The sequence below is a fragment of the Agelaius tricolor genome, unplaced genomic scaffold, assembly GCF_023055355.1.
Source record: "Agelaius tricolor isolate 1412-34295 unplaced genomic scaffold, bAgeTri1.0.p SCAF_7, whole genome shotgun sequence".
NCBI classification, from domain to species: domain Eukaryota; kingdom Metazoa; phylum Chordata; class Aves; order Passeriformes; family Icteridae; genus Agelaius; species Agelaius tricolor.
The window spans coordinates 41,632,537-41,659,131 of NW_027269267.1; the positions used below are offsets into that span (position 1 = coordinate 41,632,537).

The following is a 26,595-nucleotide window of genomic DNA, read 5'->3' on the forward strand; positions in this document are numbered from 1 at the left end:
GAAAAAGTGGTGTATTATCATTCTTTTGTGTTATCTGTCTGCTGGTCTCCTTACCTCGGTTTTAAAAAAAATTAATTCTGGCTTAAAAATTGATGTTTGAAAGGGATGAGAAGCTTTCCAGGGGTTTACTGCTCATATCTCTACTGACAATATCTCTATTGGTGTTGCAGTGCTATTACAGGTTCCATCAAAAATCACATCTGAACTAGACATTACGTCAATATACAGGGTGACACTTTCTCTTAAAGATTTCAGAGATCCTTTATAAAAAGCTACTAACTTTCTCAAGATTAGCAGCCTGAGATTCTTATCTTATATTCATTGAGAGCAAATGTCCTATATTATCTGCTCGGTAGCATCTGTCGGAACAGCCTGTTTTTCTTCATCAGCTCTAAAGGAAAGTTAAACTTCCAAGTGAGAGTCTGAACTTAGATTATATTAACTATCCCATTTGATGAGGTCTTTCTACTGTGAGTAGGGCTGAAATGTGATCAAGAATCTTGTATAGCCATGAGAGTGTTTATATTATAGATCATACACATTTATTAAAAGGTATCTGTGCACATTACCCCACATGAGTTTTACACAAAATCAAACTCTGAGCTATAATAAATCACTCTTTCAACCACTCAGCTCCATAGTGTATCCTCCATGACAATGCAGTAATTTCATACCAAATCTAAATACAACACCATCATTCATTTTTAGATACCGTGATATTTGGGATAATAATCTGTAATGGGAAAAAAATATATTTTATTAGATCAATTTACATGGGAAATATTGACAGATTTTCAGATATGCTAGATACTTTTCTTCTAAGTTTTAGCATTACTTCATGGTCTGAAAACAATCAGACTTTAATCAAACCAATTTCCAGAGCTGATTATGCCTCAAAAAGACTGGGCTGTGTAAAGGCTGCCCTTCATTTAATTTACTGAGCCATTAGCTGAAGTGTCATAGATCATTTCATTGCTGTGAGAAAGAAGCAGCATGTGGCAGGAGAAAAGAAACACTAAAGCAAAACAAAGCAAACTCAGAAAACCCTTATTCATCAATCCAACAATTACTCAGATCGAACTGTCAAGGAGTGACTAAAAATGACTACTCAGGTAAACCTAGGTCAATGTTATGTTAGCTGTTTAAACAAATGCAGGAAATCATTCAATGCTTTTAATGACTTAAACTTTTACCTGAAATTAGACAGTAGGTGGTGGGGAAGGCAAATGACAGAAGTAGTGATTTCCTATGGGAAACTCTATTGAATGCAGGAACTGCTAGACTCTGCAATGTGGGGGTTGACTTTTTGCTTATTAAGGTTGTGGATCTCTATGCTTTTAATGAAATTCCTCTCTGAAAAGGATTTGATGCTTTGCCTCTGTGTGTGTGCAAAGATGGATGGATGGTACTTTTCAGTGGAATACAATAAAATAAACTTTAAGATCAGGGAAACTACTAGCTAAAATTTTATTTCTTACAACTTCATCTTCCTTTTTTACTTTATTTTCCCTTTTACATCTAACACAATTTTTATAAATATGCTGTAGTGTTCTTCCATGTCTGGGTACGTTATTTTATTGAAATTAACTTTGAGGATTTTTTTTTACTGCAGAAAGGAGATCTTCATGTTTCTCACGGATAGGTTTCCCACTGCCTGTAGATTTGGAAGGGAAAATGCTGAACTAGTAATGAAAAATCTACTTTTAGAGCAGTGTTTCTCAGCTCCTGCATCAAAAACACAACAGCAATGGATCAGGAAAGTTAATTTGGTTTCAAAAATATTTAGCTAGCTAATAAAAAAAGAAAACCACAAACTTTATATTTTCATTGCATTTTATTCTTTTAATTCAACTAGTCTTTGCTAGCTCCCGAAATATAAGAAAAAATAACTAAACTTATTCACTATATACTCTTGCTTTTATAGTACATCCAATTCGGTTGTTGTTTTCTTCACCTAATAGATCACCACCTTGGAAAGGCTGAGAATCATTCACCAAGAAAACCATCAGTGTCTCTACTCAGTTGATTTGTGACAGTCTTTTACATAAAATAACTCTGCACAACAACTGTGGAATTCTGTAACAAATTACTCAATTTTAGCAGGTAAGCACAGAAATTGCTTGAACACCTTTTAATGAAGTTATTTCAAGTTTGGCTATGGAAGTTTAGATGACAAACAATATTAATAATTTTCTTATCTCTCTTTTATATCTTTAAGAAAAACTGCTGTCTGGGGAATGATGTCAGGTTTCATAATATAAGATTACTTTAAGATTTTTTGAATCATTTTATCATAGGTCAATATGACTTTGTAACTTTGCTTGCTTAGAACACTCCAGGGCTCGTTGGGTGGAAACCTCTAAGAAAAAAAGAGTGAGAGTTCCCTTCCTCTATCAACCACAAGTAAAATTGTGATTTTCTTTTACATTCTGAAATGGAGTATTTAAAGTTGGTCTGATCCTGTTTAAAAGCATATAAAGTATGAACAAGATTTACTTTTAGCAAGGAACACTTTTTAGCAAGCAAATTTCCCTTGCTTTCCTTCCCTTCCTTTTCTTTTTCCTCAGATTCTTTATTATAGTCCAAAGAGAATTTTAAAAAGTGCTGAAATTATTTTTTTGTAGTTCTCCAAGGATAAAAAGGTCTACCTGAGCATGAACCATAGGCTATAGCTCTGACTTCTGTTTTTCTGGAATCCCAGGTTCAAAGCTGTTCACTGTCCTTCTTGGAGATTTTTTGTCCTTCTAAAATTTATCTTTGACGTATTCATAAGCCTAAAAAAAAGCAAAACAAAACAATGTTTCTTTTATGAATGAAGATCAACTATGCAGAAAAATAGTCTTATTGGGGAAAAAAATGCTGTTTTCCTGATTGACTTCTACAGTATTGATATACACTCAGAAGCTAAAACTAAGGGAAGAAACCTACAAAACAAAATGGCTGAGTTTTATCAGTATTACAACTTATGCTTATATATATGTACAATGCTTTCATGATTACAAAAACTTGGTGTTTTTATTGATAATGCTAGTAATTTTTTTTAATTACAGAGATGATATTCTATAATTGATAGCAACTTCTAACACATTCTAATTTATTCATTTTCTCAGGAATGTTCTTGTAGAGTTCCTGTTTTAAAATTCATTTATGGAAGGATTAAATTTAGTAAGTAATTTCCATAAGTATATGTTAGTTTAAAAAAATGCAAAGTAGACTCAACAAGGTGATATTTTTACGTAGTGATTTTCTTCTTTGGGCAAGATACAATTTTGAACAATGGTGATGTTAAAGTAGTCAGTTCTCTATTAAAGGACAACTTAAGAATGAGGAACTAGATAAAGATCTTGGATAGGAGTAGGTATTTAGGATATTGAATGGTTGAATTTCTAAAATACAGACTTAGCTTCCAACTTTTCCTTCTGCTTTTCCCACTGATTCTTTGTGCAGCAATACCCTCCAAAACACCCTAGAGGGAAATCTTTCCTAGCTTGGAAAGCAACAGTGAGTGCAAGATCTTGTGACTGCAAGAAAATGGCCTAGTTGATATGGATTAAGTCAGCAATAGCCATTTTCATATTCAGTTCAGATTTTTAAACTTCTCCAAGTCAGGGAAAAAACCCCAAAAAACAGCATTGTCCAACTAAAATTTCTCCTCCCTTAACAGAGAAAAATTTGATTTGCCTTCAGAGCAGACACCATCATCACAGTGATTTATGAATTATAAAATGTATGATCATCAATAGAAGTCAAGCTTGAAAATGAGCATTGACCAACAGAAGTCACTTTGTTTTATGACTAGTATTTTATTGAAAGGAAACTTTTTTATGTAATTATAACTGAGGAGAATTTTAATGCTAAAAAGCAAAGCACTAATTATGTTCCTTGTTTCCTGAAAACTCCCTATTTCTTTAAAATTTTAATTTTTTTTTAAATCACCTACTAAAGAGATTAATACTTACCAGACAGATATTTTGTGTACAATAGTTAAAACAAGTTTAAATATGGGAGTTGTTTGTTTCTTTGTTTGCTTTAAATAACATAAGTTATTTCTATTTGAGAGTTGCATTCTTCCTTCCTATTATTTTCATGACAGCCTAATTTGTGGTACAATTAGTAAGAAGATTGGATTCTTCACTGTCATGATTTTTGTTGTATAATGAAAAGTAAAAAATCAATGTACACAAATGATAACACGGCCTTCCCCTTTTACAGTTACTAGCTCTTGGAGAAACAAATACTGCAATTTGTCTTTCCTCAGCTTCATGTGAATGACTTCACTACTTCCCTTGGAGATATTTTTTCCCTACAGCTATGTTAAAGCATTAATTAATTTTTTTGATTCTGAACACTGCTATTGATAGTGGAGTCTGATGGGTGAAACGGAGATTAAAAATAAAGTTGGTTGGACAGATAACAAACTCATTAATGTCCTATAAGAACATCCAATTCCAGAAAAATTGAGGTATGCTGCTCAATCAGGGTTTGGGGTTTTTTTGGTTTTTTTTTTTTTTTTTTTTTTGCTTTTGATCTAAAGAAAAATGAATAAAAGAAAAATAAATTATGACTAAAAATTGCCAGGACTCAGATCTCACAAATTAAACAGGCCTGGTTTAGTGTTAAAGAAAAAAAAAAAATCACCTCTTCAGATTATTAGGTTGCCATGCTTTTGTAAAACATTTTAATAAACAATACATATGAAATTTCTTTAAAATATTGTGGAAAAAGTAATAAAAACAACTCAAGCAAAAATATTTGTTTGACAAAATATATTTGTTCTTCCCATCTATCTACCAGAGGCAAGCATGGTCTGGCATTTGAAAATCTTAATGTTGCCACTACTATTCCGCTGCTGGCAGCTTCATTTCTTGTGCTACACAAGTAACATATATTCCAGACCAGTGATTTCTCCTCCCACTCTTTCCTTCTAAAAACTGTTCTGCATACTAGGAAACAGATAAACAAATAAAACACAAGATGTCATTTTAATTTTTTTATATAAAATTAGGACTTATTTCTTTAAAATTAACATATTAGAAACCACATATATTTCAACTGAGTTGAATTTAAGTAAAAGCCAAAATGCAAAAATTCAGTGACTCGGAAAACACTGCCTTTGTTTTAAAAAAAGCAAGAACGAGATGTGCTTAATGTGGCATGACTTTTTTTCTTAAGGGTTCAAGTATCTTTTTGTATTAACATCTTATCTCTGTAATGTATTTTTTGCGTATCCCAGTTCTTATCACAGTGAATTAGATGGGCAGCATCTTGTCTAGTCAGTGATTTTTTTTTTTTTTTTTTAATTCTATACCCTTCTATGTCTCTGGAGCCATAAGAAACTGCTTGAGAAAAAAACAAGACTCACGAAACCACCCAAAAAATTTGGTGAAAAAAAAAATGTAACAAAAATACTTTCTAGGCAGTCTCCTTTGATTTAGTTCTTTTATTTCTACATGAGTTTTCTTCACCACCTTTCAAGGAAATGAATTTATTTCAATGGGTGTCACTTTCTGCTCCTATTTCTTATAATAGGCAAATTTCTTCCAAACTGCCTGGGGAATTTAAATATAGCCAATATTACCTAAGAGTGCAATCAGTACATTTTTGTAAGCTAACTTGAGATACCTTGAAGATAAGTGATTCAGGTCTTAGTTTCTTATGGATATAGACATTGTCCTCACAACATTTCTCTAAATATTACAATCTCTCTTCCTACAAGGCAAAATAATAAAATTTGGGCAAATAATTACTTAGCTCCAAAATATAATCAATTATTTTTTTCATAAGGCTGTTTTTTTGTGATTTTAACTTCTTTAATATAGTATTTATAAAAATGCATTGCCAGTTTACTTGCAGATACGGACAGTAAGACGTTTGAAGTAAAGCATAGATGAAAAAGCTTGTAAACTTTGGTAAAATGAACAGGTGTTCCAGTTCTGGCCAGGACAGGGTCAATTTTTGCAGGAGCCAAGAGGGGGCATGGCTAGGAAAAGAAGTCATTGCCCCTTGTTCAGAAGAACGGAGTCCCTACTGGGGAGAAGGGGTTTCTTCTGGTGGAGTAAAGCTCAACAGGGCAGCTGTGCATTGCCTGTTGTCGGGGGTTTCTGACAGCAGTGTGTGAATCATTGATATCTTGTACCCTCCATTCCCAGTGAATTTTCTCATCTCAATCTGTGATCTTTGCCTTTTGTCCCTCCATTTCTCCTCCTCCCTCTGCAGCAAGGAGGAGGGAGACAGGGAAGTGGGGGAACACCCAAGCGATGCATGGCTGGGAGATGCAGTGAGAGCACTAAACTGGGGAGTACCATTGCTAAAGCACCACATCTGGATACCTGTATATAAACAACATGGAAAGGAGAGAAAAACACACATAAAAAATTATGTTATGGGCTTAAGTATGCTAGAAATTACTGTTCGGTAATTAGAATGAAACAAAGTTCCAAAAGCCATATAGCAGAAAACGAATCAATGTTTACTTCTCAATAATTACTGATTTTGCTCTCAGTGAATCTCTGAACAGACTTCCAGAGCAAGATTCATCTCACCTAAGCTAAGGTGCCTGCAGGGAAAATGGCAGTGTCTGAGCTTATCACTTTAAAAATCTTTTGTAATCAATGTGGAAAAAAAAACCAAATTAGAATAACTTTTTAGATTTGGTTCATCTGACCTGTAGGAGATCTTTGCTTTAAAATGAGATCAGCCATAGTCTAATGAGGATTTTTCCCCCACTATAAAGGAAAACTGAGATGATGAGCTTGCATTAGTTGTATGTAGCACAAATACCTAGTTTTGATTATATGAATTATGTCATATCATGTTACAATCACTGTAACATGGTTTTCTCACAGTTTTGTCTTCATCCCTAATGTATTAAAAGGATTTTAAAGAATCTGTTTATTCTTAATTTTATTTTTTTCCTTTTGAATAGACTATACTTCAAAGAATGTTAGTAGATATATTTGGTAGAATAAAAGTGCAAAAGACAATCCCATGCTTAGGACACAGGCATGCCACTAATCTTGTGAAAGCAAGGAGAATGATCCCATGTGGATATGGTAGTGAATAATTACCAATCATGTGAAATTTATGTTTTCTGCCAGGCATTTATTGATAGCTGCAGGGAAGTGACGAGTCCAAATAAAGAGGACACTTGAGAATGAGCCAGGGCACTCCATTTAATATCTCACTATTGTTGCTTTTGCTACCTGCTGCACATTTAACCTCTCTGGTCCTAATTTCTTTTCTTGTTTTTGGTTTTTGTTTTGGTTTTTTATCACAGCTCTTCACAGTTCACAGCAGAAAAGAGCTCTGCTTTATGGTTGGGTCCTTATGTACCACAAAAATAATATACTGTATGTAATATACTGTATTAAAAACTTTTCATTTTCTAGTTTATGGGACTGCTTTCTAAGATGAGTCTTCTAGCAGCTGCAGCATTAGAAATATAATGCATTTCCCAGGTGCAGAAAATGTGTAGTGCTAAATGAGCCAGTGGTCTAATCAAAAGGAACTCTAGATCTATTAAAGGGAAGATCTGTTAATGATCTTAACAGTCCCTGCTGTAGATGAGGTCACTTCACAGACTTTCTACATTATAAAGTAGAAATCAATTTCATTTTAGGAATAATAAAATATAAAGGAACCTAGTTTTATCATTAGAATGGACTCTTAGAGATTGAGATTACATTTTCTTTTAAGGTGAACTCTTGCAGCAGCTGTGCATAAAAATGAAGTGCTGGAGATATTTGTATTATTTAAAATGTTTTAAAATTGTTGCCATTTACATACAATTCATTGTTAAGAGCATATGTAAAATGAAGGTATTTCTAAACTGGAGCAGATCAGAACAGGGAGTTTTGTTCAATTTCTCCTTTCCTTTTTGTATTCATGACTTTAAATATTGCAGAGCTGTTCTTGCTGGTTCTCATTCTGCTGAATCAGCTCTTACAGAAGCATCATTGTTCTTGGAGACTGACATAGGTTAGAGACTGCTTAAGAAATGTGAATTAGGTGCACTGGTGCATAGGAATGAGCAGAAGAACTTGAAAGCTTTTTTTTTTATTATTTTGTCCAATCAACTCTGCCTGTTTCTGTAGTGCCTATATCCAGATTAACCCCAAGCTTCAAAGGCTTTTAACAAAGCTTCAAAGCAGGCAATTTATGCATCATTATTACCTTATTTGGAAAGTAAACCTCTTACTTCAGGGTGCAAACATTCTTTAAAGGGGGATAGAAATCTAAAAATAAAATTACAAGAAATTGAATTTAATGGTGAAAAACCGGATACTTCTATCCTAGTAATTTTTTTTTTCTTTATGGCTTTGACACAATGTGCTTTGCATTTCTTTTCAGGTTCAGTTTGTCGTATCACATAAAGTACAGTGAGATGCATATTCCACATAGGCCTGCAGATCAGTTCAAGAGGCCACTATACAGTTTCAATTGTTCATTTCCATGCAAAAAAAAAAAAAATGAAAGCAATTAAGATGAAGGAAACTGATGTGATATACTTGTACCTCTGCAGGACAAGTATTCTGCTGTGTAGATGAAGTGGAATTCATGATATCTCTATGAGATTAAAAATTACTACAGAGAAAACAGACTCATGGGTTGTCCAGTGCTCCCCTCCTTATGGTTATGTATCAGTGAAAATCAGCATTCATCCTGCATTCCCAGGACCCCTTCTTAAATCTCCATGTTTCTTCTGATAAAGAAGCAAGTCATACGAATATCCATGCTCCATCTGCATTTCAACAGGCTGAGACATGACTAACGAGTGATGTTAGACACTTTTATCCTTATGGTGTTATTCAGTGGAATTCAGCATTCAGGTGGCAAAGTGCATTTTCCTGTAATGATTAACGTCTGTATGGTTCCAAATACACCAGTATTTCCAAATCACAATGTGTCCGTTGCAGATGGACTCTTAGTCAAATAACTTGGCATCTGTACCAGTACAGCATAACTGCCTGAATGAGGAGGTACCAACTGAGATTTTTCATCAAGTGACCAGACTGGTACAATACTGATATAACCCTTTATTATCTGATGATAGAGAGTGTGAGTATTAGAGGTATCTAAATGTTCTGACCAGAGAGAGCTGCAATTTTCTGAATGTGTGTTTATTCATTTAAATGTGATTTCCCAACATTCTGAGCACGTATTTGAAATTGAAATGTAAACATTTAAAAATTGACCATTTTGAGAAATTGACCATTTTGAGACCATTGCCTACATTTTGAGAAAATACTAGTATTTCAATTGACTGTAAGGAAACTGAATTACAGCAAATCAGCTTAAGACCCTTTAAATGGTAAATGAGAATACCCATGGAAGAGTTTGATGCAGTTAAACTAGTCAACTTTAAATTTCTTTCTCTGAAAAATTCAGATTAATTTAACTGATGGTCCTCCATGTACCAAATATGTTTTTGCATGAAAGGTACAATTATAGAATGATATAAGAGTCTAGATTGGAAATGACCTCCGGATACCCTCTATGGAAAGCAGGTCCTTAGTCTAGGCTAACTGTAACCTTGTCAAACTGTCTTCAGTGCTTCCAACAAGGAAAAGGTCTGAGCACCCTGTCTGATGTTTAACTGTCCTCAAGATTGCTTTTTTTTCCCTTACATCTAAATGGATTTTCCCCTGAATTGACTCATGTCTGTTATCTCTCTCTGTTCACTTTGCAGCCTTTTGAAAAGAATACCTCCTTCCCCTCTACAACTCCCATTCAGGTGATGGAAAACTGTGATTAGATCCCTCCTGAACCTTTTCTTTCCACACAGGTCCTTTAATTTTTCTTCATACATCAAATTCTCCCATGCTCCTATCATCTTGGACCTCCTCCTCTGATCCTTCTCTGTTTGATCTGTATTTTTCTTGGGGGGGAGGGGGGGGTTACCAAAACTGGGCACAATATGCTTCATTTGGCCTAACAAGTGCTGTGTGGGGTGAAACAATCATATCCCTTGTGATGCAGTTGCTGTTGCAATTACTGAAATTGTCATTGCTGCAAAGGCATGCTGCTAAGTCCCATTCAGCTCACTGTCCATCAGCAGACCCAAATCTTTTCTATCACAGCTGTTCCCAACCACTCAGCCCCTAGTCGGTACTACTGACTGAATTATTCCATCTTGGCAGCAGGATTTCACATTTTACTTTGTTAAACCTCATGCAATTCCCTTAAGCCTGACTTTCTTGACTGTTGAGGACTCTGCATTTTACCTCTTTCATCCAGTGTTATCTGTCTCCTGTCCCAGTGTGGTGTCAGATGAAAAGTTGATAGTGTAGTCAGTGCCATCACCCAGGTTGTTTTTAAAGACTGTGAGGAATCCCACTCATGACCAACTGACAGTTTGACTCTGAGATATTGATGACTTTTTGAGTTCATCACTTGAGACACGTTTCCATCCATCTTCAGCCTGATTTGTCCAGGATGTCTAACCATCTTCAACAAGTATGTGAGAGATCACATCAGACATCCTGCAGAGGCCAAGGTAAATGAATATCCACTGCTCTTCTCCATTAACCAAGGAAACCATTTCATCATAGATGGCAGTAAGACTGGCTCTGCACAATTTAATATATGTAAACCTGTGTTGTCTCTTCCTAATCTTGTCTTTCATTAGTGTGGACAAATTTTCCTCATGGATTAGTTCTATTATATTCCCAGGAATGGCTATCTGATCAGTATTTTTTCCCAGTTGTTGATAGATGTTTTTGATTATATTTTTTCATCTATGTGCTTCTTAAATTTCCATGACCTTCTAAAAATGGCAGAGGAGATTTACACTAGTATCTTCTGACGTATTCAGATTCATTCCATCTCATCCTAAAAACCTCTTCCTGTACAATTGCTACAGATGGTCCCTAGCTCAATCCTCCCTTGCTGTCAGTGACTCACCATTTGCTTTTCCATTTCATCTTGGAATGGAGACTTGAGAGCTGACATCAACCTTAAAGATCAAGATGAAAACATGACTGAGTACTTCTTTTCTGTGTCATTTCTAACTAAGTTGCCACCTCCATTCGGCAGCAGTCTGTGTCTTCCTTGCGCTTCCACTCATTACTAAACAACCTATAGAAGTCTCTCTTTCTAGTTTGAGCTCCAGCTGAACTTTTCCCTTCCTAATTTCGCATCTGCAAGCTCAAATAGCACATTTTGTATTCCTCTTTAGACATGTGCCCACTTTCCCATCTATCACCTCTCTTTTATTGTATTTGAGCTCTTTGCATGCTGTTTAAGAAGTCTGGTTTATTTCTTTCTAGGCATGCCTCTTTTTTATTTACCTTTTGTTCCCCTCACTCCAAATTAGGGGAATGCGCAGATTTTAGCAGGCTGTCTCTGAAAATTTCTTACCACTTTTGCTCACCATGAAGACTCTCACAGGAGTCCTGAGAGTTCCCTGAGCAAAAACATTTTTGGAGCTAAGATCTGTACTTCTGAAATCTAAGGTGTTTATTTTGTTACTATAATTTTGAGTGAAAACCTTAAAGTGAGGAGTAGGAGGAAGATTTTATATTGGTATTCATTTGTGTTTGTGTCTATTTGTGAGATTTAAAGTAATTTTGATATTTATGGTATTAATTACATACACTATGCATACTAGTCATAAGTATTTACCATTACTTCTGAACTGAAGTGCCTCAAGAGTTTATAATAAAGGGAAATTCTCTTCTCATTCTAACTGACATATTTCTTTGCTTCCTCTGCTCAATTTGTATTATTTTGGCTGGTTTTGTGTTTACAACATTAAATATTTAGTAACAATATCTAATTAAAGAAACAATAAAGAACATTTTTATAGTAAAAGCAACAAAGAAATAAAGTTCCACGTGGAATTTTTGAAACAGTTTTTTGAGTAACAGTAAAAGCTTGAGTAGTATAATGTAAATTGGAACAATTCATGGAGAAATTCAGCTCACAATGAGATAAATGACTGTGAATGACATCCATTTCATCTCAACTCATTTACAAGTTGGGTGTGTAGTCCAAGTCAGATGTTTATACTCTCCAAGTAATCAATGGAAAGAAAGAAGGATTGAGTTGTCCAGAGAGTGAATAATTCATTTTTAAACAGATATCTATTAGAACCATGATAAATATATCTCTGGAGGTGCTGCTCTCTTTAATATCTGTGGAAGAAATTTAGATGAATAGCAAACATGTCTAATTTGAAGATGTTTAAATGAGGTGAAAACACTTTCATTACCTGTGTGAGCTCTTCATGCATAGATATGTTGCATGAGAATCTTATAAACTGTTTACTAATACCCTGAACAGTGTCAATTGTCACACTGAAAGAATCCATGCAAACAGCAATATGATATTGATTCCTGGCAGATTTTTTTGATTTTGTTCCAGAGAAAGACTTGTGACGGTGTTCACAGGGGTCTTAGGATGAAGGAAGAGACATAGATCTGACTCCATGTTACAGAAGGCTTGATTTATTATTTTATGATCTATATTACATTAAAACTATACTAAAAAGAATAGAAGAAAAAGTTCTCATCAGAAGGCTAGGCTAAGAATAAAAAAGAATGAATCAAAAAAGGTCTGTGGCTCGGACAGAGAGAGCCAGCTGGGCTGTGATTGGCCATTAATTCCAAACATCCACAGGAGGCCAATCAAGACCAATCACAGATCCACCTGTTGCATTCCACAGCAGCAGATAATCAATGTTTACATTTTGTTTCTGAGGCCTCAGCTTCTCAGAAGGGAAAAATCCTAAGGAAGGATTTTTAATGAAAAGATGTCTGCAACAAAGACTGATTATTTTTTGTAGTTGAATTAGACTGAACAGCTAAATACTTTAAATTTAGATTGTTAGAATTAGTAATTAAGATATTCTATGCATGCACACTCCCCCAGCTATTTCCAAATTAATTCCAGATTAGAAATCCTTTTTTTATATCTAAATTATGTTATTCAGACCATTTTATCTATCTTTGCTCTTGATTGCTGTAATCACTCACTTGACCTTGGAATTTTCACTATGAACAATAGGAGAAAAAAAAAATGGAGCTATTGCAACCATTACTTGTAATCCCTGGCCTATTTACATTATCTATCTTCTCATTCACTACACCAGTTCTCATCCATTTTCTGGTACAAATACTTTTAGTCTTACAGTCCAGCCTCTTTAGAATTTGATCTGTTTTGCTGCTATCCTATTAAACACCCTTTCTCATCATTCACTAATTATGTTGTCATACTCCATACTCTTATGTACCTATTTTCCAAGTAGCTGCCCTTAATTTCCCAATTGCATACTGACGATTTCAGAAAAAAAAAATTAATTGCAATGCACAAAATTTAATGAAGGGGTTAATTGCTCTGGTAAAAGGAACAGATAATTTCTTTACTTCTAAAACCACTAGACGTTAGAGCTCTATCTCTTCTATAAAACTATTTATGTATGATTGTGCATGTAATTAAAATATGCAAATAAAGTCCCAAGTAGAGCACTCCGTTACTTGTCAGCATCCAACCAAGCAGCAGACAGTTGTCAGAGAAAGTAGATATCTACAAAAACAAGTTTGAACACTTTCATCTAAAACAACAAATATATGTTACCAAAATCAAAAGGAATTTTGGCTAATACACTCCTTCCTAACAAGGCTTAAGTGTCTTTTTGGAAAATATGTGATTTGGAACCACACAAAGAGAGAAATTAAAATAAACAAAAAAATAATTCTTAAAAGTTTCACCACGGAAAGAAGCAACATACCTAGCATTCAGATGACATATATTAAAGAAACAATCTACTCTTGTGTTCTCTAATAAATACTGAAGGCAGAACACTAGTATATTTGGAACTGGACAGTCAACACAGTGACCTGGAATAATCTTTAAAAGAATTTTTTCAAACAAATGGTAGGAAAAGGATTTTCAAAAGTATCCTCAAACCTCAAAAATACACAATGTCAGAAAAGGTGTGAATCCATCAGTAAAGGGAAAAAAATTGCTAATACTCAGATTTCAAGGTTTTTCTTCTAAGAATCAGCTCAAGAAATATAACTAATAAATCAGATTATTATTTACTTATATGGACTATTTCAGAAATCCACACTTCCTAATCCAAAATGCAGATCATTGTGACTTTAAATTTATCTTCTTTTAAAAAAGTCAATAGAGACAGACTCTGTAAGAATCTATTTTCAGACAATTATGACACCTTCTCATTCCCTATGAGTGATTGTGTCAGCATAAATTTATAGTGTGATTTAATGAATTTCATATAATGCATCACATTTTTTAACCGAAACACAGTTATTGTGCATGAAATACATTAATATTGTTCAAAGTAACTCAGGTAATTTGTTATGCCAAATAAAATACAGTAACAATGGGAAAAAACCCTTATTTCTCTTTCAAATCAAGCAAGAGAGAGGTATTTATGTAACATTTGTTGGATTACTGAAATCTTTTGTATACAGATTCTATACAGATCTGCTACCATGACAAAAGACAATAGTTTTGTAGGGGTGTTAATTTTTGTTAACTTTCTTTACACCAGTTCATGTAAGTAATCTTTAGTACTTTCCACTTGAGCCACCCATGGATATGACACATTCAGATACAACCTTGGGAGATCAGGAAACATGGTGCTATAGAATGCAGGGAGCCCCCGATGCAGGGAATGATTGGCATCTGACTCCATTGATTCAGAATGCTGAAAAATTGCTTTATTAAAACTATACTATATTACATTAATACTATATTATAACTATACTGAAGAGCTACTATACTAAAGAGATACTAAAAGATACTAAACTAAAGAAAAACCCGTGACTGTTTCCAGACAGGCACAGCTTTGAGTGATTGGTTAATTAATGTAAACAACCATCACCAGAGTCCAATTACCAAATCCCTTCAGGTAAACAATCTTCCTAACACATTCCACATATGCAGAACATCAGGAGCAGCAAGTAGAGATAAGAATTGTTTTCTGTTCTTTGAGGTTCCTTGCTGCATTTCCCAGGACAAGTCCTTGCTAAATTGTGCTTGCTTCTCTCTGTCAAGAGAGATGTGGCCACATGGTGCAAAATTTCATGTTTTATTCTGGTATAAGGTGCTTCTGTTCTGTCTACATTTTGACAGGAATAAAAAGGTTCTGTACTTTTTTTACTATCTGACCTTTTCTATAAAGTTTTGGCTGGAATCTTAACTGTCACAAATGTACCTTCTCCAAATGATCTTAATTTGAGCTGGTTCATCTGACGTTTTAATCACTGGTGTATCCATTGATTTCCATTTACCGTGTTAGATGTGAATTGTTCTGTTGAGCACTTTAATTTCTTTTTCATATGGCTGTAGCTCTGGATGCTGCGTCACACAAAGCACCAAGAGATAATGGGCCATATAGCAAGGCCCCTAAAGATAAATTTAAATGAACTAGCTTGCTATTCTTAAGCTGTTGCATTTCTAAGTATGAAAGTCAAAAAGCATTTTGCAGTCAATATTCGTGCTCTATACAACTCTATTTTTCCACCCAACAATAATTTGAAATAAAAAGGGATGTCCAAGTATTGTTCAGACAACAAATCCTGATGGTTTCTGCTTTAGAAAAAGCATTTTTTGATTTCTATTTCAGTTTTGCCTGTATTGGTTGGTTTCCAAGGCAATATTACTCTATTTTCAAACTCTCTTCACATAAATGTTCAGACAACAATAGAGTTTTGACACGTGGGTGATGTTGAAAAGTATTTGATCTCACATGTCAGCATCATTGCTTTCATAATTCTCTTATTACCCTGTGCCTTATAACTGCATAACTGTCTTAAAATTAGTACATGTCACATCTCACAGCAAAAGTTACAGCTTTTGCATTCTATTTCTATTATCAGGATTTTCATAACATGCTCATTTATAACAGCAGATAGATCCATTCCATTCCCTCTGCTGGTTTTTAACTCCCATGAGGGCAGTAGCTGTGGTCACTCTTGTACATAACTGTGAAGAGCAAAGCCAAGCAAGAGCACATGCTTTCAAGCCCTATGACTGGGAGCATCACAATATGCAAAGATCCCTAAAGTATTAATCTTGGGACCACTGGTTACACATTTTTCCTTCTCATGGGTTTAAATACTCATTTAGCTATCAATTTCATATTATTTTGGGATGAAAATATTGCATCATTTATAAATGAGAACTTGATCTGTTGTCTTCATCAACGTTATTTTTATTCTCCCCTCATTATTAGTAGTTTGGCAATCAATTAATTTTACATTTAAACATGTTGGATAGTCATTCAAAGATCTTTCTAAACTGAATATTATCACACAAAGTGAATCAATGTTGTCTTGCTTGTACAGAGGTGATTAGTGAATTATTTATTAAAAGTCACAAATAAATTCTGCATTCAGTTTTTGCTTACTAGAAGAAACATCTAATGTACAATAACATCCTGTTTTACCAGGAAAGATACAATTTCATGGTATACAGAGTAATATCACTGCATTTTTTGTACTTTACTACAAGGAAGAGAATCATATTTTCTTTGTATTGTAAAATAGCTCAAATGCCTACATCCAAGGCAGCATCAGATGGAAAATAAATTTATATATATATATTTAAGATTTTATTAAAAAATAAGTGTTACTTCTTAAAAACGAAAGAAAACAAAACCAAAACAAAGCCTTCTCTAAATGAAGCTCTGATTATAACAAAATCTGCCATAACATCTGTGGATAAATTCATTCACAGGGATGAAAATATTTTATCCAGACTATCTATTTCAAATGAGTCTCTCTGTGTGAGATATAAAAACATAGTTTATACACAGAAGCCATGAACAGTTTCTGTAGGCTAAATCAATTGCTCATGAATATTTTACCTTATTTTTAATTTAAAGTAGTATTGCTAGTGTTACATTTGCATTAGATTAATGAAGATGGTCATTTCTCAATGGTAACAAAGTGAAAGAAGAGCAATAGGAGGATGTCAAGTAATCCGTGTTCAGAATATCCTAAGGAGCTGATACCTTATTGAATAAATAACATTGAATTACTTTCTGCTACTTTTTAATCTTAGATCAGTTTCAGTATTTGACCTTGTCTCTTCTTGAAAGATGGTCTCTGTATACCTGCCTCTAGCATTCAGAATGTAGACATGTCTTCTTAATGCCCATTGATGTTCCATTTCTTCCGTTCAGTTTTTACCCCAATTCCAGCCAGCAGTCTCTTGCTTTTAATTGATTTCTTTAGACTTAGTCTTGGATCCTCTCTGAATAGTTATTCTGAAATGGCTCTTTGGGATTTAATGAATGAGCTATTATGCAATATAGACCATCACCAGCAAATACACTGTATAAAGAAATACCCTGTATAATACAGTACTTATAAAATGTAAGAGACTCCCTGTTACCCTTCAGCCTTCATGTATCCCTCCACAGCACGAGGGACAGCCTTCAAAGCCTGTGGCAGACAGCTCTGCATCTCAAACCCTTGTAGTGATAGTTCACTTTCTAGCTTGTGTAGCTCAACAGCAAGACATTCAGTCACATTTTGAATAGAGCTATGAGTCTGCTGGGAGAACAAGGACACTTGCTAATTTTCCCACAGCTCCAGTTTCTGGCAGTGTCATTAAATAAATATCCTGGGTAAAGAATTCCTTGGAGTCATCCAGCTACCCAAAAAGTCGCATCATAGCAGATTAGGGTAAAACTGAAAGGTAAACTGAAGCTCTTATTGATAACTTCTAAAATGGTAATATGTCTAATAACAGTTGTATAAGAAATAGGCAAAGAAATAAAAGCTTTTTCATTCAGTTTATATGGTGACTATCAGAAAAGTCGGCCATTCGCTCATGTTTTGGCTTTCCTATCCTGACAAAAAAAGTTTTCAGGTTTTGGCTATACCTTCTCCCAGTGCTTGGGAGAATACTGGCCTTTACAGACAGCTCCTCTTCTGAGATATTTGAGACTATCAAGGATAGTTTCAAAACAGCTGCTGGTGAGCAGTAACTATATGAATAGAAAAACAGTCCTCTTGGGTTTCTTTTATAAAAAGATGAGGAACTGTACAGAGACACATCAGCACTTAGGAGGGCCATAGGGATGGACAAAAGCAGTGAAAGGCAAATCACCAAGTATCTTTTACCAGTAAAGAATGAGGTTAGCATTTCTGGTACACTTCATGGTTTTTTTAACATTAAATTAACTTTTTGAAAGAGGCACTGCTCAATTTTTAATTTTTTTTACGATAAATAGATATAAAATCAATAATTGATCCCAAATAAATCTGTTCTTTGGGAGGATATTAAAGTTCAGAAATTGGAAAGAAAGAAGTCAGAGTCCTAAGCAAGTAAAAAAGAGCTCAGTTACACCATATGTGAGCATTCTGTGAGCTGTTGGAGTTTCTTATCTCTCACTGAACATACAGATTCATATGAGGATTGAACAAAAAGGCACAAAAGAAGAATAAGGAAGAAGAACATTTTATTCAAAATAAAGTAGAAATTAAATTTTCAACTTTTCCCCCATCATTTTATTGGTTTCCTCTTCCACAGGAGAAGAAGGTATGCACAAACCCTATTAAACTATTCACATCCACCCCTTTAAATTCAAAACCAATTAATCATAATTGTGCTACAGTAATCCACTTTAGGACATGATTGACACTTAAAAGCTGTGTCCTGATTAGTTATTTTGGTGCTTTGGATTATATTATAGCTATTCACCAAACTTCAGCAATGTATCTTTGTAACATAATCACTAATAACTTCATGACAATCCTAAAGCTATGATGAATAAAGTAAATGGGTGCAGTAAGTAATAATTGCTTCATCTGTTGGTGTCCTTCCCATCTTTAAATTTAGCTTTTAGATAAGTCTTTTCAACTTCGATTTCATTTTTCACTTTGCTTCTCTATCCCTTGAACATTTAACTTCCCGGAATCCATGGCTGGTAAAAATTAAGTTCTGTATCAATCAACAGGGTATGACTACAAAAAATTTGCATTTTTTTCCTCTCATAAGCTAAATTAAAAAAATAAAAAAAAAAATCATTAAAGAACCAAATGCTTGAGGCTGGAAAGAACCTTTGCAGTTCATCTTGTCCAAACCCCCTACTCAAGCAAGGCCACATGGAGCCAGTGGCCTCAGACTACATCCAGGAACCTTTTAAAAATCTCCAAGGATGGAGAGAGTGCAACCTCCCTGAGAAATCTGTACCAGTTTCAGTGTGAAACTCCCACCAAGTCATGAGAAACTCTGATACACTGCTCAAGGATGCTACAGGGACAAAGAACTTCCCACCAGCATAGTTGCATTCAGAAGGCTTACATATTTAAAGGCACTATAGATATGAAAAATAATATGGAACCATATTATTTTTCATATCTATAGTGATATGAAACCATCATTTCCTATAGATGATGTGGAGTGTATTAGACTAGGCTCCTGCCCTTTGAGAAGGTCATAGGATTTGGGACCTGTGTTCCTTGCAGGAACATGAGAGATAGAGCCTCATTTTTTAATTGAAGAAGCAGTGATTTTTAATGTCAAATTATTATACAGGTTATAAATTCTGTATATTTACAGGTAGCAATATAAACTTTCTTTAGAATTATAGGGTACTTTTACTACAAAAAAACCCAGTCCTGATTATATGGGGGTTCACTGGATGAGTAACTGTAAAATTAAGGGAAAATGATTGCAGAAAAAAAAAATTAATTATAAAATGCAGATGCCTTCCTTGCTGACAATTTAGGAGGATAAGGAAATTTACCTTTGTATTTCCCAGTAGAAAAGTGGGGGACACGCTGTTTAAACATACAAAACATCACACCAAAAATAATTATTTTTTATTTTTTGTTTGGTTTGGGATTTTTGTTTTTGCTTTTTGGTTGTTTAAAAAAGAGTATGTGTGTGAGTAGAGAGAGGTAGAAGGCATTCAGAGCTAAACAAGTTGTTTTGAACCCCAAGTTTCCAAACCTAACACTGGCAGTACAGGTCAGGGAAATTATGTAGAGCAAAGACCAGTGTCTAGAAGTAAAATTTTAAGCTGAATGTTTATTTGGATATGCTTTATGGGCAATTTTTGTTTCTTAAGTTTGTAACTCAGTGGGGTTAATTTACTCCTCCTCTAGATGTTTATTATGCAGTTTATATATGAGCTAATGTTTCTGACATCACTTGATAATCAATAGAGTGAAAAAACATGCAGAAAAATTTAACTCATTCTACTGTAACAGTCTAAATTATGTCAGAGGAATTGTTCACTAGAAATGTCTGTTTCTCTGGAGAATAGCAACCAGTGTAATTTTAGACATCTACACCATTGTCATGGCCCCAGCCAGCAATTCATCCCCATACAGCTGCTTGCTCACTCTCCCTGCAGTGAGACGGTGAAGAGAAAGAGAGGGGTAAAAGTGAGAAAATTCATGGGTTGAGATAAAGGCAGTTCAATAGGTAAAGCAAAAGTTGCATGTTCAAGCAAAGAAAAGCCAATAATTTATTCACAGCTTCCCACAGGCAGGCAGGTGTTCAGCCATCTCTAGGAAAGCAGGGCTCCATCACACACAATGAGTACTCGAGAAGACAAATGCCATAATTTAAAAAAAAGTCCTTTGTTTTCTCCTTCTCCCAGCTTTATCTGAGCATGGCACCACACTGTATGGAATACCCATTTGGTCAGCTGGGGTCTGCTGCCCTGTGTCCCTTCCCAACCTCTTTTGTACACTCAGCCTGCTCTCTGGTTGGGTGGGGCATGAAGCAGAAGACCCCTTGGCTCTAGGTAAGAACTGCTCAGCTATAACAAAAATATCTCTATATTATCAACAAGTTTTCACTGGAAAACCAAAATAACTCCACAGTAGCTACTATAAAGAAAATTGACTCTCAACTAAATCCAGAACAACTGCTGATATAAACATTTATGGGAGATGGATGCCACACCACATAAAGCTTCTTTTTTAACTATTACATGTGTGTGGTGCAAGTAGTCAATAAAAAGAAGGATGTCCTGAGAGACCTGATCTCATTTACATAATTCAAAGAGCTGGAGTAAACTTCCTGCCTGCAGTGTGCAGTCATGTGTTAAATCTTTCAAGATCACACTCCATCTAAACCATGGCTTTTTTGCAAACATTGGAATACAGCAGAGATACCACAGACGCGCTTTTGACAAACGCAGCTATAATATTTCATTTTTAATATGGTTAGAGTTCTTAACTGGTGATGTAAAATGACAGGATCACTATTAGTCAAGTCCTATAATGTTAGGAGTTACAATATAAGGAAAGAGACTGTAATCACAGACCTTTTTATTATGTATAGATTTAAAGAACTAAATCTGACAGAAGCTACTGGTTAGTCTTTGGTTTTTAGGGTTAAAGCTTACAAGTTTATTGTCATAATGTGATGTAGCAATGACTGAAGCAGAAATTGCCTCAGTAATTTCTCATGGAAGCAAAAAGCTTGGTAGATGAAACTTACCAAAAGTTCTCAATTATTTCATTCTTCTCTTCCTTTAATGATGCTAAATAGCCAGCTGTTCCTAACTGAAGAAGAATAGAGCGAACACAGAAAATTTCTGAAAACATAGGTTTTCCTTCTCAAGTAACGCTTTAGACATTCTTTAAATTGCTTACTAGTCTGATAGCAAGAAAGAGCTGATCATCTTTAATTAACTTCTGTTTTGTCTAGTCAATGTAGAGTTATAATATCCTGGTTAATATTTTATAGCATATATTGAAACATAATATTTGTGATTCTTATGTCTAATTCTTGAAACCGTCTTGCTTTTTTGTTAATTATTCCAGTACATTCAGCCCTGAAGGCATACATCATTGACAAACATTTTTTTAAAAACTTTGCTGTTGTTAAATTACAAGCAAGCAAATATTAATCTGAAACCCAGCTCAAGCAAGCATCTAATGCTTCAGACCATAGCAGCTGCAAGAAGACAGCAGAAGCCAGAATCAACAAATTATACAACATTCTGCTTGCACTTCTCTTTCTCATGGCTCTAAGTGACAATTCTGCATCATTCAGCTGAGTGGGAGGGAGAGCAGATTTGGGATGAATAAAAGAGCTTTGTTCAGATCAGGAAATATGTTATGGTAACTACTGTAAAATCATCACAGCAAAAAGAGTCATCAGAAATAAAATTTGTTTTGTATAAAGGCCCTGTGAAGCATACATGATGGCTGGGGTTTTGCTGTGGTTGTTCGTTGAGTTTGGTTGGGGATTTTTTAGTATTAGATGTCATTTTCAGAGGAAAGAAAAATAAAATAATGCATCTTGCCTCTATTGAAAGCATGAAATATAATCTCTAGCATACTGTAAGCCAAAGTGTGTGGTTGTACTCCACAACTTTAGCAGTATTTCACATAAAGACACAGAAAAATTCTTGCCAATGCTTTTAGAAATCAGTAATTCTTTGCATTTTTGGCTTGAGTTATCTTAAAGGAACTTCCCCAAAAGTAAATAATCAATGGATTCCGAATATTCATAAATTTCTTTAAAGTGCTACCAGTTTAGTCTCTGTAAAGGATTTTTCATCTTTGGACATTTTGATCACTTTGTCTATATGCCTCTTGCAACAGATTCATTTATATGGATTAATTCTTTTAGATGAGTGTCATGATATAACTGCGGGCAGCAGCCACATACATTTTGACATTTTTATAGAAATATTATGAACTGCTCTTTCATTTACCATGTCCTCATTTTCAGGGCATGGTTCCTACTCTTCTCCAGTAACATACTAAACTGTTTCACTCAGGGGCAAGAAAACCAAACGAAAACAAATCTTTGCCTACCCAAACACCATAGCAAAATATTAGTAATATAAATGAAATCATTAAACAAAAAAAAAGCACTGAGAAAAGACATTATTTTCTAAACTTGAAGCCTATTAGGGAATTCTGTAGTCTTGAAGACACTGTCATATGCAGCATGAAATTTAGGAATACAATCAAGTCAAAGTGAGAGTTTTTGCATTTTTTCAGGCATAGGGTATATGTGGAACATTCTTTTGCTGGTTAATTGTTAGATGTGCATCTCCATTTTAATGTACTTATATTTACTTGGTTTTGACAAATAGCCAGGTGAGAGTAAAACAGGAGTTAATTGTTAGATGTTTTGACATAAGGAGATATGAAAAATATTTCTCCAAAATGTACATTATTTTATGCATTATCATCATCTTTCTCAGTCTTCCAAACTGTTCTATTTTGTGTGAAGGTGAATGTTTCACAACAAACAGATGAAATATGGTTTCATCTGGGGGGCTCATTCTAGAAAGAAGAAACTGAGGAAATAAAATCAATTCAATGGCAATAATTTTCCAGTCAAATCATCAATCAATAATCAGTTATTCACTGACTCCTATCTGGTTGTTCATGACTTGCTGCTCTACTGCTGGAAGCAGGAATGCTTACCTGCAGTTGCTGCTAAAACTGCTACCCTAGTACAAAGTGTTCCTTATTTTACTTTAAAACTGTATTGCCAACCTGATTTTCAAGCACTGGGAGATGCAAACAGATTTTTTTTTCCAGCTTTAATTTTGAACTACTGCCCATCAAAGATGGAAGCATAAAACAGAATAAGAATGAATGTATTTTATTATTGTTGATTCTATCTTCAAGGGTTAAGAGACCAAACTGTTGTTTATGTATGCACTTCATCCTGCTCTTGAAAATTAATGATTCTTCTGTGAGAATATTCAAGTAAAGAAATAGTAAAGAAATATGGTGGATCACTTCTGGCATATGAAAATATGAAGTGGTTGTGTGCAGAAAAATGAATAGTCTCAGAATTATTAATTGTGCCACAGATGCTACTCCTTCAGAAAGAGAATACCATAATGGTGCATTAAAAAGAAGCATAAGAGACTTTTTTTTGAGATGTATTTGTGAATGCAAAAAATTGTGTATGAGAAAAAGCTCAGAAAGTGCTTGAAGAAAAATGGATTTGGGGTTACAGAGGACATTAGAGTGGCAATATTGTTTGGGGAGAGGACATGTAATACAAGTTTAAGACAAAAATTCAAGTCAAAAAAACAAGCTATAAGGAGAAGGAAAAGTTACGAATAGAATATATAAGAGAACTTTTGTGCAAGGAGAGGGGTAGCAAGAAACCCTTGTCTGAAACATCACTACATCATCTCAGTTAAAGAATGATAAAAACATTGGAAATGGTTACCCAGGAAGGTTGTGTGGAATTTCCACCCTGGTGATGTTCAAAACCAAGCCAGTGAAGACTGAACAACCCACTCTAACTTTGAAGCCAGCTTGCTTTGAGAATGAGGTTGGACCAGATGACCTACAGGAGCTGTTTCAGGCCTAAATTATTCTATTATACTGTGATTCAGTTTGTCACAGATTGTTCTGAAAATTTTGGCAGGATTAAAGTTTTAAGAAATTAACATAGTGTTCCTTGAAATAAATTCTTAAGACTGTTTACGTGCATAGTGAACACATGACAGTTGAATAAGAATTTCAGTTCTGTAAGAAATTTTACAGAATTCTATGCTCTTTCTACGCTCAGAAATCTATGCTCCTCCAACCCCATATAGAAAGAAAAAGCCAAACAAACACTTCTTTTAGTACACCAAAAAGCAACATTGTGAAAATAACAGCAACAATAAGATGTTTAGAGAGATCAAAAAGTCTCACTTGGCAGACCTTGTTTTTCCCGATACTGTAACCTTGTATTAAAATGTAATCCTTAATTCCTTCTTTCAACAAAATCTCTAAATACAATAATCTCATTGTACAGAGAATTCTTTTAAATTACATTTCATGCTTAAGTGAGTGCTATCTTAGAGAAGTTTGGATCCTAATATGACTAAATGTCTCACTTGTTCTGTTGTCATCAGTCATGATTACTTTTCTGTTTGTTTGGCAACAGGAGATAAAATACTAAAATGTCTGTGCTAGGAAATCTGAAATTAAATGGTAGCCCTCTATGAACAGATAGCAAGGCAATTAGCATAGGAGTTCCAAAATCATTCTAAGTTATTGTTATACCTACTTAAAAGTTTAAATATATGTGCATGTATGCCTCACAGTAAAAAATTGCTTGAAGAGCTGCCTAAGGCCTAGGGAACTTCAAAGCTTTAGTATCCTTGCATTTTTGGAAATAAGAGCTGAAAATCTTAATTCACATTCCCTCTAATAGACATGCCTAGAAATTCATAATTTAATATACTACAAGGCTTTTGTTTAACTTAAATGATAACTTGGAAATCACATTCACCATGGTAATTTTATGCCTTTCACCATAGTAGATTTTAGTTAATCGTTATTTATTTCTCTTCCATGAGTTTTGGACATCTGCAACTAATACACTTAAAAATTTTTCAAACTAAGTTAAAATTATGTGCCTGGAAAACACGTTGGTGGACAAATGATTTTGCAAAACTATATATTTATTGTCACAGATAAGTTTTATGAAAAATCCTTTCCTCAGGATTTTTTCTCCTGAGAAGCCTCAGGAACAAAATGTAAAATATAATTTTCTGCTGCTGTGGAATGCAACAGGTGCATCTTTGATTGGTCCATGTTGGTTGTTTCTAATTAATGGCCAATCACAGTCCAGCTGTATCGGACTGTGTGGTCAGTCACAAGACTTTGTTATTCATTCAATTCCTTTCCTTGCAAGTCTTTTGATGAAATCCTTTCTTCTATTCTTTTAGTATAGTTTTAACATATCATTCTCTTTTAATATAATACATATCATAAAATAGTAAATTAGCCTTCTGAAACATGGAGTCAGATCCTCATCTCTTCCATCTTCCTGGGACCCCTGTGAACACCACCACAATTTATGGCAATTCCACTTCTTGGCAATAATACTTAACATTGAATGATAAGAACTTCAGTCAAAAAGTTGGTAAATTTAAAGCAAGTACTGGCAGATCCACATATATGTAATGAATGCTTCAGACAAGCATGAAAAGTGTAATTCAGTGTAGGACTAATATGCTAAATGTTTTTGTCCTGCATTACTTAGAAGACTGATAATATAATAGTTTTTTCTCTGTGGTTGTAGCCTAAAAATACCAAAAACCTAATTGCAAGAAAACAGATATTCTCTCCCTCATTATTGACTGCTTTGTGATACAATATTTCATATTATAAGCTGTCAGAGGGTAATGGAGTATCATTTTTTTGAAGAAGAAAAGATTAAGTTTTGCTGCTTGCAAATTTACTTAAAGAGAAAAAAAATAATTGTAAGAAATTATTGTGATGAATAAATTGTGCATTATATGTTCCAATCAGGGTGGAAAATATATTCTTAGGGAAAAAAACTCATTGGTAGTCACAATGTGTTCTGAGTTATATATTGTGTAGAAATTGGTCTGTCTCTAGCTTGTTATTAAAAGCAAAAAAAAAAAAAAAAGAGAGGAAGTAAGTAAGAAACATTTTTCAAGTGCTGGCAGCTGCAAAAAGCATGTATTATCTCAAAGAATTTTAGGCTGAAGCAAAATTTCAGCCTTTCAGGGTGTTGCATTGTCAGTCTGCTTTATGTAATGATAATCTGAAATGATTAAAACCTGAAAGGGATGCATGTTAACTTTCAGATAGAAGACCTTTATTAATTTACCTTTAATCTTTCCAGATGAAAATAAAGATTAGAATAGCA

The 26,595-nt window shown here is 34.4% G+C and overlaps 1 long non-coding RNA gene across 1 annotated transcript in view; it reads right to left on the bottom strand.

Annotated features, from left to right (window-relative positions):
- Positions 1-2,335: 2,335 nt before the first annotated feature.
- The window catches only part of LOC139591846 (uncharacterized), a 114,946-nt gene continuing 90,686 nt past the window's right edge, over positions 2,336-26,595 (bottom strand). Inside the window, exon 4 of the long non-coding RNA XR_011679777.1 lies at positions 2,336-2,774. This is a non-coding gene — a long non-coding RNA (uncharacterized lncRNA). The remainder of the gene's footprint in view (positions 2,775-26,595) is intronic.